Source organism: Thalassophryne amazonica, chromosome 6 (assembly GCF_902500255.1).
Source record: "Thalassophryne amazonica chromosome 6, fThaAma1.1, whole genome shotgun sequence".
Lineage (NCBI taxonomy): Eukaryota > Metazoa > Chordata > Actinopteri > Batrachoidiformes > Batrachoididae > Thalassophryne > Thalassophryne amazonica.
In genome coordinates this window covers 112,936,668-112,955,919 of record NC_047108.1, presented here as the reverse complement: position 1 = coordinate 112,955,919, position 19,252 = coordinate 112,936,668, and positions in this window count along the sequence as shown.

Genomic DNA, 19,252 nt, shown 5'->3' with positions numbered 1-19,252 from the left:
TTAGGCGTGCAAGGTTGTATAGCCTGCCATCTGATCTGGTCCGCAGGTAGATTCCCCTTGGTGCTGTGCCAAATGGTGCCTCAGTAGGAGTGTAAAGTAGATCTCAAAGAGAGTCGGGGCGAGCACTCAGACTTGTTTAACCTCACTGTGTATGTCAAATTGCTCAGAGGTTACCATTGAACTGCAGTCTCCTTCATGTTGGTGTGAAAAGACTTCATTGGGATGTGTAGTTTTGGGGTGGGGCAGCCAATCCGTTGAAGAGCCTGAAAAAGGCCATCTCTGCTGACAAGCTCAAAGGTCTTGGTGAGGTCAATGAACACAACATACAAGTTGATGAAGGGAGATGATCCTGTCTATGGACCTTTCAGCTCAGAATCCACACTGTGTTTCTGGGTATATACACTCAGCCAGCTTCTGCAGGTGAACCAGGAGGACCTGGGCATAAACGTTGCCAACGATGTTGAGGAGGGAGATGCCTCTGTATGTGGCAGAATGGGCAATGAAGAAATGGTGACAATAACATTTTTGTTGCTCAACAATGCTACCCTGACAGGAGTTTTTCTTCTCCTAGGTGAGCTGACTTCCCAGGATGACAAGCCCCAACTACCTGAAGCAACTGGCACCATTGGTCCACATTTGCCCCTTCTCCTGTTAGCAGAAACAGTTTTGTTGAGCTTAGTAACTAAAGGCACCCACTGCAGAGAGGATTAATTGCTCATGAATTGAGTATACAAATTATGGGCGTTCGTTGTCGTCCGCAACAAATTTGGCCAAAAATGACAAATGTCCCAGTATGAATTCCGGATATATTAATAATGTATAGCAAATATACGACGAACAATCACAGATGTATAATGCATGTATTGAGGAAATGGATCGGACGCATTGCGATTATCATGGCAGTATTATGATATATTGTGAATGCATTGCACATGTGTTGCACATGTGCGGCATCTGCACTGCGGTCATAAAAGAAGTGCACTCGGGCCTTTTGGCATCACTATTCACACCATCACCACAGCCTCTGGAGTAATTGCTGGACTCAGACTAGTTGATTGGTATTGTAATGATCATAGAGTTGATGTTCATGTTGTCATGCAAGGGTTAAATGTTCATGAGTTTGGAGAGCAGGAGGGTGTTTTTTTGAGAGTGTCATGAAAAGAGAGAGTTAAGCGTGAGTTGTGGCTGTAAGAGCAACTCTTCTTTTTGTTGGTGTTAAATAAAAGTCCTGAAAGAGAACCGAGGTCCACGGCTGACTTCTCTGCAGCTGGGGATTTACAGTATGTTGTTGGATGGCAGCAGTTATTACATCTTTGGGGATCCATACCTACATCTGTATGTCTCCAAAGCTGGACTGGCACTGACTGGCAGGTATGTTGATTTCTGCCACATATACTACTTTGGGTTTACGTGACGTCTTTGTTATGCATTTGCAGATTGTCCACAAATCAGATGCAAAGCAGACGTAATACAAATGCTTTATCCGTGGCCAATCTGAATGCATTCGCAACAACTTATTTTAGTTTGTGATGTGGACATGATAGGCACGCTGTAAATCCATTTTACACACTGTCCTAGTCAGCTGCCAAGCTGCAAATCCCCATCTGTTGTGGATATCAGCGGATAATGGCGGATATACAGCCCATAGCTTCAGTGTGTATTGAGTATGTATTGCATATGTAAGATGGATGTCATCCGCAATCAAAATTTTGTGTAGCTTAAAAATCCTGGCAATGGAAAACGTGCCTTTACGAATAATTGCGGACATGTGCGGATGTCGGCCGACTCATACAAGCATGTTTCATGGATATTGCGGATGTTTAGTGAATATGAGCCAATTTTGTGCACAATCCATATGCAAATCTTCCTAAACTCCAGTGTGACCAGGCCACATGAGAAGGCCAGGAAAATATGTGCCAATTCAGCATGGAGAAGAGTAGATCGACCGCTGCTGCCTACTGGCGTTGATGACACGTGGGACCACCATCTTGGACTGGTCATCTGACCTGCTCCACTCAGTAATCCATCGTAACTCTCTGAATTTACACACACACACACACACACACACACACACACACACACACACACACACACACACACACACACACACACACACACACACACACACACACACACACACACACACAAACCCACTGTGCTGTAAGCCATCTGGAGGCATGAAGAGCTGTTAGGAAGAAGTTGGAATGAAAAGCTGGACTCTAATGTGATTTTTTTTGCTGCACTGAGGAGGTACACAGTTTTTTTTTTTCTTAGAAGTACACAAAGTTGGTGCACGGCATTGCAGACTTCATCGTCAGAATTATTTTTGGACTCCTATTTAAAGTTTGTGTTGGATTGTTGATGTCAAAGCAGCAGGATGCAAAAAAGCTGGACAAATTTCTGGTGTAATTTTTCGCTACAGTGAGGAAGTACACAGTCTTTTTTTTTTTTTTGGAAGTACACAAAGTCAGTGCAGTGATGCACCAAAATGTAAGTTCCTTTTCTGTTGTTTGTAAATTAATATAATATCAAATGACAAGGATCTATTTTAGCTGTTAAGTAAAACAAATAATGAACGTTTTTACATTCTTTCAATGGAACGAATATTTCCATCCATCCATTTTCTTCCGCTTTATCCGGAGTCAGGTCGCGGGGACAGCAGCTCAAGCAAAGCCACCCAGACCTCCCGATCCACACACACCTCCCCCAGCTCCTCCGGGGGAACCCCGAGGCGTTCCCAAGCCAGCCAAGAGACGTAGTCCCTCCAGCGCTATATAAATGCAGTCTATTTACCATTTATAAATAAAGTTATATACAACCCCAATTCCAATGACATTGGGACATTGTATAAAATCTAAATAAAAACAGAATACAATGATTTGCAAATCCTCTTTAACCTATATTCAATTGAACGCACCACAAAGACAAGATATTTAATGTTCAAACTGATAGACTTTTTTTAGTTTTTGTGAAAATATTTGCTCATTTTGAAATGGATGCTTGCAACACATTTCAAAAAAGCTGGGACAGGGGCAGCAAAAGACTGGGAAAGTTGATGAATGCTCAAAGAACACCTGTTTGGAACATTCCACAGGTGAACAGGTTAATTGGAAATAAGTGCGTGTCATGACTGGCTATAAAAGGAGCATCCACAAAAGCTTTAGCTATTCACAAGCAAATATGAATGAGGATCACCACTTTGTGAAAAACTGTGTGAAAAAAAAATAAATACCCCAACAGTTTAAGAACAATGTTCAATTGCAAGGAATTTAGGGATTCCATCATCTACAGTCCATATAATCAGAAGATTCAGAGAATCTGGAGAACTTTCTACACGTAAGCAGCAAGGCCAAAAACCAACACTGAATGTCTGTGACCTTTGATCCCTCAGGTGGCACTACATTAAAAACTGACATCATTGTGTAAAGGATCTTACTATGCGGGCTCAGGAACACTTCAGAAAACCTATTAGGGGTATTCTGTTTCTATTTTCATTTTACACAACATCCCAACTTCACTGGAATTGGGGTTGTATATAGAGTATCAATATAATTAATATATATATATATATATATATATATATATATATATATATATATATATATATATATATATATATATATATATATATATATATAAGTTATAGATCAGAAAATAATATATATATATATAAATCACATAGAATATCAATATACTTCATATAAAGTCAGAGAAAGAATAACATGTAATGTAAATGTAAACTGTCAAATTATCTCAAGAACATGACGTCCCACACCAGCTAAAAGCCCTGAAAGAGGGACTGTTTTACAGAGCTTCTTTCTCGTGCTCCCTTTCTGCAGGACCATGTGTGTGACTGCTGACACCTCTTGGAGCTTTGTGAAGCTTCACCCTCTTCAGCTCTCAGCACCTTGTTATAATACTACCAGATTTCTTGCGGCTCATCAACCAATGCGGCGTCTACTCTTTATAATATCTATGTAGTCAGAACACAAGGTAAAAATTTCTATGAACCACTGAAAGCTTCCCGGATTTAGCCTAAAAACGCACACAAAACAAAAAAGCTCCCCAACATAAAATGTGTTTGTTACGGTACATTAAAATCGCATGTAGTATGCTTTCTTACACATTACAGCCCTACAAAGGGCAGCCAAAAATTAGCTTATGTATATTGGATCAAGATAGTTAATTCCCAGAGCCATTACTCTACTGAAAGACGTTAAGGTCACTTTCACGTATGGTTTACCATATTAAAGCAGACCGTACACATTCTTCGACATATTTCCCATTTTTAAAGTGTAAATATTGCACTTATTTTGCAATTAACGCACAAAGTGTAAAAGTGTGTTTGTTTACAGCGACAGAGCCTAAATGCATTATGGGAAAATGCTTAATGAATACGCGTCTCGTCCATGAACGCTCATTTCATAGCAACATGTGCACTTTTCTCTCGCTAGAACCATAAAAGATATGTTCACTTATAAATGTTATGTTTATATAAAGTGAACATTTCCTTCTTCTTTTTTGTCACACTCACAACAGCGCTGCGTTTTGGTTTTTCCTCGGCTTCAGTTTGGACACATGCTCACGTCACTCCTCAATCAAAGATGAAGTGTGGAACAAGATGCTTCAAAACTTCCTTTGGTGTTCTTTTCAATCAGTGATCAATCATAAATTGAGGGAGTCCAGATACAGTTTGAGAGGAACCTTAGTATTTGAGAAGTCAAAGATTCGAAAAAAGTTATCGCATTTCTTTTAACCCCTTCTCAGCCTGTACATTCCATCGATGGTAAATTTCACTTTTTATTTATGAGATACTGACAAGCCAAAATGAGGTGGGTGGTAAATTAAAAGGTGTTAACATTTGGAATAATTGTCCTGATAACATCAAATTATCTGGTACCTTTGCTGGCTTTAAAAGGCTCTATAAGAACAATATAATTACCTTTTATAATCTGATGCACTAGGTAGATTTTTGTTACTGTTTTGGGGGTTTTGCACCATGTTTGTCTGGTTGTGTTTGGATTTTTGTCGTTTTTTTGTTTTGTTCATTGATTTATTTACACTGTTTGTGCTGGCATCTTGTGTGTGTGTGTGTGTGTGTGTGTGTGTGTGTGTGTGTGTGTGTGTGTGTGTGTGTGTGTGTGTGTGTGTGTGTGTGTGTGTGTGTGTGTGTGTGTGTGTGTGTGGTAAAAGGGGTGGGCATTTATAAGCTTTTGCTTCTACCCACACCCTTTCGGTCATACAGGTTCACTGTTAAATTGTCCTATTTATGATTTTGTTATTGCTGAGTCTGTGTGCTATTCATTCACTCACTCACTCACTCACTCACTCACTCACTCACTCACTCACTCACTCACTCACTCACTCACTCACTCACTCACTCACTCACTCACTCACTCATTCAATTTGCTTCTAGGGCCACTTGTTCAAAAATTCTTGTCTGGATAATCGCTGTGAGCCAGCCATGAATTTTGACCTAATCGGTACCACTTAAGGTGACAAAATGACACTTAGAATCCAGCCTCAGTGTACCATGGCCTACACAAAAATGTATAATAGCCATCTCAGGGTGGTAGCTGTAGCCAGTTAGGGGTCAATGAAGAATTACACAGAGGTCAAAATGTAAAAATACTTCAGTCATGTTGAAAACTATACCATTTTGTTTGTCTGATCATAACAATTCCAAAAAGGTATAGTTTGGACTATCTATGATTGAATGTTCTGGAGTTATGGGGTAAAAACAGCAAAAATGGTGACAAAGGTCAGTTTAAACAGGGTTCAAAAGTTAAAGTTGCTCCAAATTCAGTTAAAAAATAATGCAAATTATTGGTTTATATAAAAGGATTAATGAATGAAAGTTTTGACTGTGTTGAATTTTTGGTCTCCAAAGTAAAGGCCAAACAAGTCGACGTCCATTGGATTCTATAACTTATATGTTACCCTGTAACATGATAACTTAGCATGACAGAACCCTATTTACTCAACCAATAATTTGCATCATTTTAAAGTGAGTGATCTGGGACCACTGACGCAAGAGACACAATGTCAATATTTGTGACAGCGATACCGTGAATGAAGACCAAATCCAGGGTATTTCCACTAACATGTGTCAAACCCTGAATGCGTTGCTGGAATGTGTTACCCTATTAACTCAACCAATAATTTGCATCACTTTTTACCAAAATTATAGCAACTTTAACTTTTGACCCCTGTACAAACTCAACTCTGACCTTTGCCACCATTCTTGCTGTTTTTACCCCATCACTCCATAATATGTAGTCACAGATAGTCCAAACTATAACTTTTTGGAATCTTTGTGATGAGACAAATAATGTGGTATAGTTTTCAATATGATTGGAGCATCTTTTAATGTTGACCCCTGTGTAATTCTTCAATTGACCCCTACGTGGCAACCTTTTAAAAAGTTAAGTGGCCAATCGGTTTTTACAGAATAGTAATATCTAAGGAGTATTTGTGCCAAATTTGGTGCTTGTTTCCAGAAATGAACAATTGTTACCATTACCTGCTCCACTATATGTACTATAAGGAAGGATATGATTCCTTCTTTGTTATGTTCTCCATATACCAACACAGTGCAGAGTAGCTACCTAAACTCTGTGAGTGAGATAGATTATTTCGTCAATAGTTTTACATCCTCATTGAGCACAACTTTGGATGCTGTAGCTCCTCTGAAAAAGAGAGCCTTAAATCAGAAGTGCCTGACTTTGTGGTATAACTCACAAACTCGCAGCTTAAAGCAGATAACTCGTAAGTTGGAGAGGAAATGGTGTCTCACTAATTTAGAAGATCTTCACTTAGCCTGGAAAAAGAGTCTGTTGCTCTATAAAAAAGCCTTCCGTAAAGCTAGGACATCTTACTACTCATCACTAATTGAAGAAAATAAGAACAACCCCAGGTTTCTTTTCAGCACTGTAGCCAGGCTGACAAAGAGTAAGAGCTCTATTGAGCCGAGTATTCCCTTAACTTTAACTAGTAATGACTTCATGACTTTCTTTGCTAATAAAATTTTAACTATTAGAGAAAAAATTACTCATAACCATCCCAAAGACATATCGTTATCTTTGGCTGCTTTCAGTAATGCTGGTATTTGGTTAGACTCTTTCTCTCTGATTGTTCTGTCTGAGTTATTTTCATTAGATACTTCCTCCAAACCATCAACATGTCTATTAGACCCCATTCCTACCAGGCTGCTCAAGGAAGCCCTACCATTAATTAATGCTTTGATCTTAAATATGATCAGTCTATCTTTATTAGTTGGCTATGTACCACAGGCTTTTAAGGTGGCAGTAATTAAACCATTACTTAAACTTTATACATGCTTCATTTAGGCAGTATTATTAGAAAGCATTGCTTAAATTTTCATTGTTACGCAGATGATACCCAGCTTTATCTATCCATGAAGCCAGAGGACACACACCAATTAGTTAAACTGCAGGAATGTCTTACAGACATAAAGACATGGATGACCTCTAATTTTCTGCTTTTAAATTCAGATAAAACTGAAGTTATTGTACTTGGCTCCACAAATCTTAGAAACATGATGTCTAACCAGATCCTTACTCTGGATGGCATTACCCTGACCTCTAGTTATACTGTGAGAAATCTTGGAGTCATTTTTGATCAGGATATGTCCTTCAACGCGCATATTAAGCAAATATGTAGGACTGCTTTTTTGCATTTGCGCAATATCTCTAAAATTAGAAAGGTCTTGTCTCAGAGTGATGCTGAAAAACTAATTCATGCATTTATTTCCTCTAGGCTGGACTATTGCAATTCATTATTATCAGGTTGTCCTAAAAGTTCCCTGAAAAGCCTTCAGTTAATTCAAAATGCTGCAGCTAGAGTACTGACGGGGACTAGAAGGAGAAAGCATATTTCACCCATATTGGCCTCTCTTCATTAGCTTCCTGTTAATTGTAGAATAGAATTTAAAATTCTTCTTCTTACTTATAAGGTTTTGAATAATCAGGTCCCATCTTATCTTAGGGACCTCATAGTACCATATCACCCCAATAGAGCGCTTCACTCTCAGACTGCAGGCTTACTTGTAGTTCCTAGGGTTTGTAAGAGTAGAATAGAAGGCAGAGCCTTCAGCTTTCAGGCTCCTCTCCTGTGGAACCAGCTCCCAATTTGGATCAGGGAGACAGACACCCTCTCTACTTTTAAGATTAGGCTTAAAACTTTCCTTTTTGCTAAAGTTTATAGTTAGGGCTGGATCAGGTGACCCTGAACCATCCCTTAGTTATGCTGCTATAGACTTAGACTGCTGGGGGGTTCCCATAATGCACTGAGTGTTTCTTTCTCTTTTTGCTCTGTATGCACCACTCTGCATTTAATCATTAGTGATTGATCTCTGCTCCCCTCCACAGCATGTGTTTTTCCTGGTTCTCTCCCTCAGCCCCAACCAGTCCCAGCAGAAGACTGCCCCTCCCTGAGCCTGGTTCTGCTGGAGGCTTCTTCCTGTTAAAAGGGAGTTTTTCCTTCCCACTGTCGCCAAGTGCTTGCTCACAGGGGGTCGTTTTGACCTTTCCTTTTTGCTAACGCTTATAGTTAGGGCTGGATCAGGTGACCCCGAACCATCCCCTAGTTACTTTGACATAGAGGTATTTTAAGAGGTTAAAAAAGTTACATTCTGTTTCAATCTGTTCTGTTTTGTTTTTGAGTGGCAGGGGTGACAGCCAATCAGAGTAGTGCACACCAGTGGCTGCTCTCTCCAAAACCGCTTCATATTATGTAAAAGCTAGCAAGAAATAAACACTTCTAAAACTGAAAACACTGTTTTTGGAACCCAGTAACATGTATGAACTTATTTACAAGACATTTCATGGACGTTAGTATGGTGACGTCACAGGCTGGTAGCTAGCTGCAAAACTGTTTCATTTGTGTGTTAATATATTGTCTTTGTCATATATTATGCAAAACTAGAGAAATAAACACTTCTAAAACTGAAAATACTGTTTTTGTAACCTGATAACATCTCTGGAATCATTTACAAGACATTTTGCGACATTAGTGTGCATGCTAACTTCCACTAACTCAAATCTAACTTCCTATTCGCCCTATTAACGTATCCCATAATCCCTTGCACGCCAGAGAGTCGCTGCAGTCAAACAACATAGAGAATCCACACGATGACAATTGTAAATGAACATTATACTACAAAAATGTAATTTTTTATGCTTTTTATCACGTTAATAAGAGACTGCATGCATGATACCCTGAAAACTTGCTAAAACAATTATAACAAATAATCTGTGTCTGCTACATTTAATCTGTGTGGAATTTAATAAACATAAACTGAATTTCAGACATATGATATATATATTAGTCTGGAACAAAGAGGACAAACAGTGTTGTAAAGAACAATAATCAAGACGTTAAAGAGCTAACTTCACTTTCCCCCAGAATGACATGATCAGGAAGCGAGCATAGCTCACAGCAGCTCCCACTGAAAATAACTGAGAGACAGCCTGTGATTCTCGCATGTTTACATAAAACAAATGCAATAACAACGTCTATAAACCCAGAGTATATATTCATGAGAGTTTTAGGCACAATATAAAAATAGTTTTATGTTGCGATGTTAATGGTGTTGTCCGTGTGCAGTGGTTAAAGTGCAGCCCGATCAGAGCGTCTCAGGGCAATTCTCAGTGTTACTGAGATCTTGCAGAGCGGTGAACTCTTCAAAGTTTTGCGGGATTTGAAACGTCAATAGGGCGAATGGAGTTAAATTTGTCTCATTAATACCAGCAAATGCACAAAGGGTGATCTACAAATATTCCTTGATGTGCACAACTTCCGCTCTTTTCAAAAGCTCATGTTCATGCACACGCAAATGTAAATATTGTTTTTGATTGATTCATTGATAGAGGGGCTTTATTGAACATGTACAAATTTTACATAAGACAATAGGATCTTAATAATTTATTAAACAACTGCAAATTATAAAGAACACAAGGGTCATACAGCCAAGGGTATTTTAATTCAATTCAATTCAATTCAATTTTATTTATATAGCGCCAAATCACAACAAACAGTTGCCCCAAGGCGCTTTATATTGTAAGGCAAGGCCATACAATAATTATGTAAAAACCCCAATGGTCAAAACAACCCCCTGTGAGCAAGCACTTGGCGACAGTGGGAAGGAAAAACTCCCTTTTAACAGGAAGAAACCTCCAGCAGAACCAGGCTCAGGGAGGGGCAGTCTTCTGCTGGGACTGGTTGGGGTTGAGGGAGAGAACCAGGAAAAAGATATGCTGTGGAGGGGAGCAGAGATCAATCACTAATGATTAAATGCAGAGTGGTGCATACAGAGCAAAAAGAGAAAGAAACAGTGCATTATGGGAATCCCCCAGCAGTCTAAGTCTATAGCAGCATAACTAACAGATGGTTCAGGGTCACCTGATCCAGCCCTAACTATAAGCTTTAGCAAAAAGGAAAGTTTTAAGCCTAATCTTAAAAGTAGAGAGGGTGTCTGTCTCCCTGATCCAAATTGGGAGCTGGTTCCACAGGAGAGGAGCCTGAAAGCTGAAGGCTCTGCCTTCTATTCTACTCTTACAAACCCTAGGAACTACAAGTAAGCCTGCAGTCTGAGAGCGAAGCGCTCTATTGGGGTGATATGGTACTATGAGGTCCCTAAGATAAGAAGGGACCTGATTATTCAAAACCTTATAAGTAAGAAGAAGAATTTTAAATTCTATTCTAGAATTGACAGGAAGCCAATGAAGAGAGGCCAATATGGGTGAGATATGCTCTCTCCTTCTAGTCCCCGTCAGTACTCTAGCTGCAGCATTTTGAATTAACTGAAGGCTTTTCAGGGAACTTTTAGGACAACCTGATAATAATGAATTACAGTAGTCCAGCCTAGAGGAAATAAATGCATGAATTAGTTTTTCAGCATCACTCTGAGACAAGACCTTTCTAATTTTAGAGATATTGCGTAAATGCAAAAAAAGCAGTCTTACATATTTGTTTAATATGTGCTTTGAATGACATATCCTGATCAAAAATGACTCCAAGATTTCTCACAGTATTACTAGAGGTCAGGGTAATGCCATCCAGAGTAAGGATCTGGTTAGACACCATGTTTCTAAGATTTGTGGGGCCAAGTACAATAACTTCAGTTTTATCTGAGTTTAAAAGCAGGAAATTAGAGGTCATCCATGTCGTTATGTCTGTAAGACAATCCTGCAGTTTAGCTAATTGGTGTGTGTCCTCTGGCTTCATGGATAGATAAAGCTGGGTATCATCTGCGTAACAATGAAAATTTAAGCAATGCCGCCTAATAATACTGCCTAAGGGAAGCATGTATAAAGTGAATAAAATTGGTCCTAGCACAGAACCTTGTGGAACTCCATAATTAACCTTAGTCTGTGAAGAAGATTCCCCATTTACATGAACAAATTGTAATCTATTAGATAAATATGATTCAAACCACCGTAGCGCAGTGCCTTTAATACCTATGGCATGCTCTAATCTCTGTAATAAAATTTTATGGTCAAGAGTATCAAAAGCAGCACTGAGGTCTAACAGAACAAGCACAGAGATGAGTCCACTGTCTGAGGCCATAAGAAGATCATTTGTAACCTTCACTAATGCTGTTTCTGTACTATGATGAATTCTAAAACCTGACTGAAACTCTTCAAATAGACCATTCCTCTGCAGATGATCAGTTAGCTGTTTTACAACTACCCTTTCAAGAATTTTTTAGAGAAAAGGAAGGTTGGAGATTGGCCTATAATTAGCTAAGATAGCTGGGTCAAGTGATGGCTTTTTAAGTAATGGTTTAATTACTGCCACCTTAAAAGCCTGTGGTACATAGCCAACTAATAAAGATAGATTGATCATATTTAAGATCGAAGCATTAAATAATGGTAGGGCTTCCTTGAGCAGCCTGGTAGGAATGGGGTCTAATAGACATGTTGATGGTTTGGATGAAGTAACTAATGAAAATAACTCAGACAGAACAATCTGAGAGAAAGAGTCAAAGCAAATACCGGCATCACTGAAAGCAGCCAAAGATAACGATACGTCTTTGGGATGGTTATGAGTAATTTTTTCTCTAATAGTTAAAATTTTATTAGCAAAGAAAGTCATGAAGTCATTACTAGTTAAAGTTAAGGGAATACTCGGCTCAATAGAGCTCTGACTCTTTGTCAGCCTGGCTACAGTGCTGAAAAGAAACCTGGGGTTGTTCTTATTTTCTTCAATTAGTGATGAGTAGTAAGATGTCCTAGCTTTACGGAGGGCTTTTTTTTTATAGAGCAACAGACTCTTTTTCCAGGCTAAGTGAAGATCTTCTAAATTAGTGAGCCGCCATTTCCTCTCCAACTTACGGGTTATCTGCTTTAAGCTGTGAGTTTGTGAGTTATACCACGGAGTCAGGCACTTCTGATTTAAAGCTCTCTTTTTCAGAGGAGCTACAGCATCCAAAGTTGTCTTCAATGAGGATGTAAAACTATTGACGAGATACTGTATCTCACTTACAGAGTTTAGGTAGCTACTCTGCACTGTGTTGGTATATGGCATTAGGGAACATAAAGAAGGAAACATATCCTTAAACCTAGTTACAGCGATTTCTGAAAGACTTCTAGTGTAATTAAACTTATTCCCCACTGCTGGGTAGTCCATCAGAGTAAATGTAAATGTTATTAAGAAATGATCAGACAGAAGGGAGTTTTCAGGGAATACTGTTAAGTCTTCAATTTCCATACCATAAGTCAGAACAAGATCTAAGATATGATTAAAGTGGTGGGTGGACTCATTTACATTTTGAGCAAAGCCAATTGAGTCTAATAATAGATTAAATGCAGTGTTGAGGCTGTCATTCTCAGCATCTGTGTGGACGTTAAAATTGCCCACTATAATTATCTTATCTGAGCTAAGCACTAAGTCAGACAAAAGTTCTGAAAATTCACAGAGAAACTCACAGTAACGACCAGGAGGACGATAGATAACAACAAATAAAACTGGTTTTTGGGACTTCCAATTTGGATGGACAAGACTAAGAGTCAAGCTTTCAAATGAATTAAAGCTCTGTCTGGGTTTTTGATTAATTAATAAGCTGGAATGGAAGATTGCTGCTAATCCTCCGCCTCGGCCCGTGCTACGAGCATTCTGGCAGTTAGTGTGACTCGGGGGTGTTGACTCATTTAAACTAACATATTCATCCTGCTGTAACCAGGTTTCTGTAAGGCAGAATAAATCAATATGTTGATCAATTATTATATCATTTACTAACAGGGACTTAGAAGAGAGAGAGACCTAATGTTTAATAGACCACATTTAACTGTTTTAGTCTGTGGTGCAGTTGAAGGTGCTATATTATTTTTTCTTTTTGAATTTTTATGCTTAAATAGATTTTTGCTGGTTATTGGTAGCCTGGGAGCAGGCACCGTCTCTACGGGGATGGGGTAATGAGGGGATGGCAGGGGGAGAGAAGCTGCAGAGAGGTGTGTAAGACTACAACTCTGCTTCCTGGTCCCAACCCTGGATAGTCACGGTTTGGAGGATTTAAGAAAATTGGCCAGATTTCTAGAAATGAGAGCTGCTCCATCCAAAGTGGGATGGATGCCGTCTCTCCTAACAAGACCAGGTTTTCCCCAGAAGCTTTGCCAATTATCTATGAAGCCCACCTCATTTTTTTTTTTAGCTTTGCGGTATATTTTTTCCTTTGTTCCATCAATCTCTAAAGGAACATTGTGTGAAACGTCATTTGAGTGTCTTTGTAGATGGCTGTTGCCAGCATCAGCAAAGACACATCCCACCCCAGCAACCACCTGTTTGACCTACTACCCTCCGGCCGACGGTATAGGTCAATCAAAACTAGGACAAACAGACTCAGGGACAGCTTTCTCTCCTGAGAGATCACTGCACTGAACAATAACAAATCACTTTAATCCGCACCTTCAAGTTTCTTGTGCAATATGTGTAAACTATGTGCAATATTCCCATGCAATATGATTCCACAGTTTTATATAATTCTTGTTTTACATTACTTAGTCCACATTTCATTTTATTTTATTTTACCTTATGTTTACATTAGTTGTACATATACTCTGAATAATTTACCATTAAATTTCACTATCTTTTATTTGGCTAAAAATTACTCGCACCACGGAAAGCACCTTTTTGGAGTTGCACTCAAATCTCGTAATGCAAATTACAATGACAATAAAGGTGATTCTGATTCTGATTCTGGTCACAGGCGGCATTTACATTTTAACAGTGTGGTTGGAGGGGATGAGGAGGAACTTTTTACCCTGACTGAGGGTCAAAAGTCATACATTCTGAATGGCTTTATATCTACTTGGAATAAAATGTTAGTAAAAACCATATATATGTTGTCATTAAAAGACTAGCAATAATATTACAGTGGAAAAAGCAGCAAGGTAAATGAGCACAATGGCAAGGCATACTTCAGATTTATATTTTAATACATAAATACTGTTTATCCAGGCATGTATGGGTTCGTTAGAGCTTTTAATCAGCTTGAATACAACTTACAAGGCCTCTTTTATAAAAAAAAATAGAAATAAAAAAAAAATCCATCGAGAATTATGATGACAGGAAGAAAAAAATCACAGTAAATGAACAGAACGGCATATTTACCCCCAAATTTCCACACTTTACATAAAACATTGTTTTTTTTCTACTCAGACATGTATGGGTTCATTAGAAAGAGCAATTAAAGCGCTTTAAAACGCGCCTACGTTTATTAAAATCTGTTAACAAATAGCGACAATAGAGTGAGAAAAGCAGCACAGTTTGTCATAATTTCCACAAATTTCTGCATTTTACATAAAAGTTTTTTTTTTCACCCACACATGCATAGGTTCATTGAAAAGAGCTTTCAAAGGGTTTTAAAACAAGCCCACATTTATTAAAATCCGTTAAGAAATAGCGACGCTAGTGCAAAAAAGCGGTCAGTTTATTATTGATTATCTGCACATTTCCACCCTTAGTAATGGCGCTTTGCTGTCCTGAGCGACACTAATAGATTGAGGCGCGCACGTCCATTCCAGGTCTATATTTCCATGGCTGAAACCCTCTTTGCTGGTCAAAGGCTGTGAGAAAGACAGATGTGTTCACTCATTCCATGTAATCTTCTCAAAGCTGTATGACCACAGTTTGAACATGGGAATGACTGCCAAGAACAAGAAATGTATGTTTTCATTTACGCATTTTTCTCTCGTGAGTACAAGACGCTATTGAAAACTTTGTTTTGTATTTTATTTTATTATTTTTTATTTTTTTCGTCAGAAGCATATCATAGTACAGCTGTATGTGGATTTGTATTGTTCTTTTATGTTTGCGTTTCTTTAGATTGCTCTGTTATGTGTCTTTATTGCTCATCCCGTGTAGCACCACCCATGATAAAGTATCACGACGCAGGACACGTGACCAACAACAACAAAAGCAAACATCAAAAGTCAAAGAGAAGCCTGAGAAGTCTGAAGCCTCTTGCTCAACATTTCATCTTTGAATCAGTGTGATATCCGCAGGCGTCCGACTTGAAGCGCAGAAACCGACGAAAAGCCAAAAAGCAGCGCTGTGGCGACTTGTGGGCAAGACAAAAGTTAAAATTTTTGCAGTATAGAGCTCTCACATTTATACGTTTTTATTCACAGGAACCACCGAGGGTTCGGGAAAGAAAGGACTTTTCATGTCAGAGATCAGTGATGATGAAACTCATTTTCCCATAATGCATTTTGGCAAATCTGTCGATCAACGTGCAAATTTCAGAATTAGCGTGTTACTAACCAAAGATATGTGCGATATTTCCACTTGGAAAAAAAAATACAGAATTACTTTCATTGTCAGTAAACTGTACGAAATGTATTTATAGTGAAATGAAACCATGAGTAAAATTGATTAGGCGATTGTATAAAAGCGGTAGGAATCGCTGTATTATTGGGTTACAGACGCCGCGTTAGGCGTTTACATCAATTTTTGGTTGCCCTTTGGGCGTGTAATGTGAAGTACAAATTAAATTGTTGGCTTTTTCTCTCGGTTATTTATTTAAGAGTTTATGCACGAGATACTTCTCGTTGACTTTCCTGTGGAGAGGTTGACCTTTTGACATCAACCTGGTTTGCACACATTAGCATTTTTTCTGCTCTGATGTGTTATTGGTAAAGTTTCCAAGTCAGAACAGGTTTTATAGTCCAGTTAGGCTGTATCACATGTCAAACATTTGTTTTCTACATGTTTTCACAATAACACCTGGAAGCTGGATGTCCGATACATGTACAACCCCTGGCAAAAATTATGGAATCACCGGCCTCGGAGGATGTTCATTCAGTTGTTTAATTTTGTAGAAAAAAAGCAGATCACAAACATGACACGAAACTAAAGTTATTTCAAATAGCAACTTTCTGGCTTTAAGAAACACTATAAGAAATCAGGAAATAAAATTGTGGCAGTCAGTAACGGTTACTTTTTTAGACCAAGCAGAGGGAAAAAAAAATATGAAATCACTCAATTCTGAGGAAAAAATTATGGAATCATGAAAAACAAAAGAACGCTCCAACACATCACTAGTATTTTGTTGCACCACCTCTGGCTTTTATAACAGCTTGCAGTCTCTGAGGCATGGACTTAATGAGTGACAAACAGTACTCTTCATCAATCTGGCTCCAACTTTCTCTGATTGCTGTTGCCAGATCAGCTTTGCAGGTTGGAGCCTTGTCATGGACCATTTTCTTCAACTTCCACCAAAGATTTTCAATTGGATTAAGATCCGGACTATTTGCAGGCCATGACATTGACCCTATGTGTCTTTTTGCAAGGAATGTTTTCACAGTTTTTGCTCTATGGCAAGATGCATTATCATCTTGAAAAATGATTTCATCATCCCCAAACATCCTTTCAATTGATGGGATAAGAAAAGTGTCCAAAATATCAATGTAAACTTGTGCATTTATTGATGATGTAATGACAGCCATCTCCCCAGTGCCTTTACCTGACATGCAGCCCCATATCATCAATGACTATGGAAATTTACATGTTCTCTTCAGGCAGTCATCTTTATAAATCTCATTGGAACGGCACCAAACAAAAGTTCCAGCATTACCTTACCCAATGCAGATTTGAGATTCATCACTGAATATGACTTTCATCCAGTCATCCACAGTCCACAATTGCTTTTCCTTAGCCCATTGTAACCTTGTTTTTTTCTGTTTAGGTGTTAATGATGGCTTTCGTTTAGCTTTTCTGTATGTAAATCCCATTTCCTTTAGGCGGTTTCTTACAGTTCGGTCACAGACGTTGACTCCAGTTTCCTACCATTCGTTCCTCATTTGTTTTGTTGTGCATTTTTGATTTTTGAGACATATTGCTTTAAGTTTTCTGTCTTGACGCTTTAATGTCTTCCTTGGTCTACCAGTATGTTTGCCTTTAACAACCTTCCCATGTTGTTTGTATTTGGTCCAGAGTTTAGACACAGCTGACTGTGAACAACCAACATCTTTTGCAACATTGCGTGATGATTTACCCTCTTTTAAGTTTGATAATCCTCTCCTTTGTTTCAATTGACATCTCTCGTGTTGGAGCCATGATTCATGTCAGTCCACTTGGTGCAACAGCTCTCCAAGGTGTGATCACTCCTTTTTAGATGCAGACTAATGAGCAGATCTGATTTGATGCAGGTGTTAGTTTTGGGGATGAAAAATTACAGGGTGATTCCATAATTTTTTCCTCAGAATTGAGTGAGTCCATATTTTTTTTCCCTCTGCTTGGTCTAAAAAAGTAACCATTACTGACTGCCACAATTTTGTTTCCTGATTTCTTATAGTGTTTCTTAAAGCCAGAAAGTTGCCATTTGAAATGACTTTAGTTTTGTGTCATGTCTGTGATCTGCTTTTTTTCTACAAAATTAAACAACTGAATGAACATCCTCCGAGGCCGGTGATTCCATAATTTTTGCCAGGGGTTGTATATGACGTATTTATAAATGCATGCATTTTCATGTTTCACATTTATTCCTGTATCACTGTACTGATTTCTTCCCCCCAGGTGCTGCTTGGAATCAGCATAAATGGACTCCAACTGAGACAGATGCCCACTGTGATGCCCGGTGTGCTGCCATGCATCATGCATCAGCACACCAGGAGAAAATTAGGGTTCTTCAGACATTCTCAAAGGCAAGTAGTTAATTTTGATGAAAGCGTGTATGAGATTATCATGTCTCGATATTGTTGCTGAAGTATTTTTTTTTAAACCCTGCTGGGAAACGGTGTGTCACGTCCTCCTCTTGTTCAAGCCCAAAAGACACAAAGACAACCCAAATTTCCAACTCAGTCAACTTTATTTTTTCTTCCAACTTTTGTTCTGGCTTCATCAGTTGATTGGTCAGCAGAGAAAACTAGGTTGTAAACCTTCCAAGACAGAAAATAAAGTTAACATTTCTAAATGAACAAGTCAACATCATGATTACATGAGTTACATTAAATTAATTCACAGCTTAAGCCTTTTAAATGGAAATAAAGAAAATCTTGGGGGGGGGGGGGGGAGGTAGCTGATCTACAAATTTATAGATCAGCTTTTAAACATTTCATGAATTTCCCACATTTTTAGCAGAGTCTTAACATTTCACAGAATTTAAAACTGTTAAAGTTCTGTATTTGTATGTATTTTAAAGTATTTGTATTTTATACTTATTTTTAAACTCCAGATTAAATACCACTTAGTACAATGTGTTCCTTAACCAACCAATCTAGACAGCAGTTAAAGAAGAAATTGAACATACTAAGCCACATTCAAACAACATAAAATTAAATAAAATATTTCAATGACCAATGGCATCTGAAGTCTGCTTGAAAACATGAAGATTTTGGTTCCTTTTCAGGTGGTTTATTCTGGGAAGTGTAGTTTCTTTTTCTTTTCAGAGTTGTCTTAAATATATGGGAAAGCTCTATTCCTGTGATTCAGCTCAACGCCTCCCTCTTGAGCTCCTGATATTTCAAACCCAAAGAGGTCATGCAAGTCCTTTGCCTCTGGTTGTTCCTCAGTGGGAACTAGAATAACAAGGCGTCTGACATCTCTATGAAGAATTGTCTTAGGGATTTTGGTTTGAAGCCTCTTGGTTCTTTTACCATTTGCTCTTGCGGCCCCTTCTGTGCCGTTTGGCTCTATGATGGGAACAGAATATCTGGGAAAAGTTTTCACATGCACATCTCTTACAATATCTTTGCTGTCAGCGTTGACACTGACCACTCTAGCCAGCTTCTAC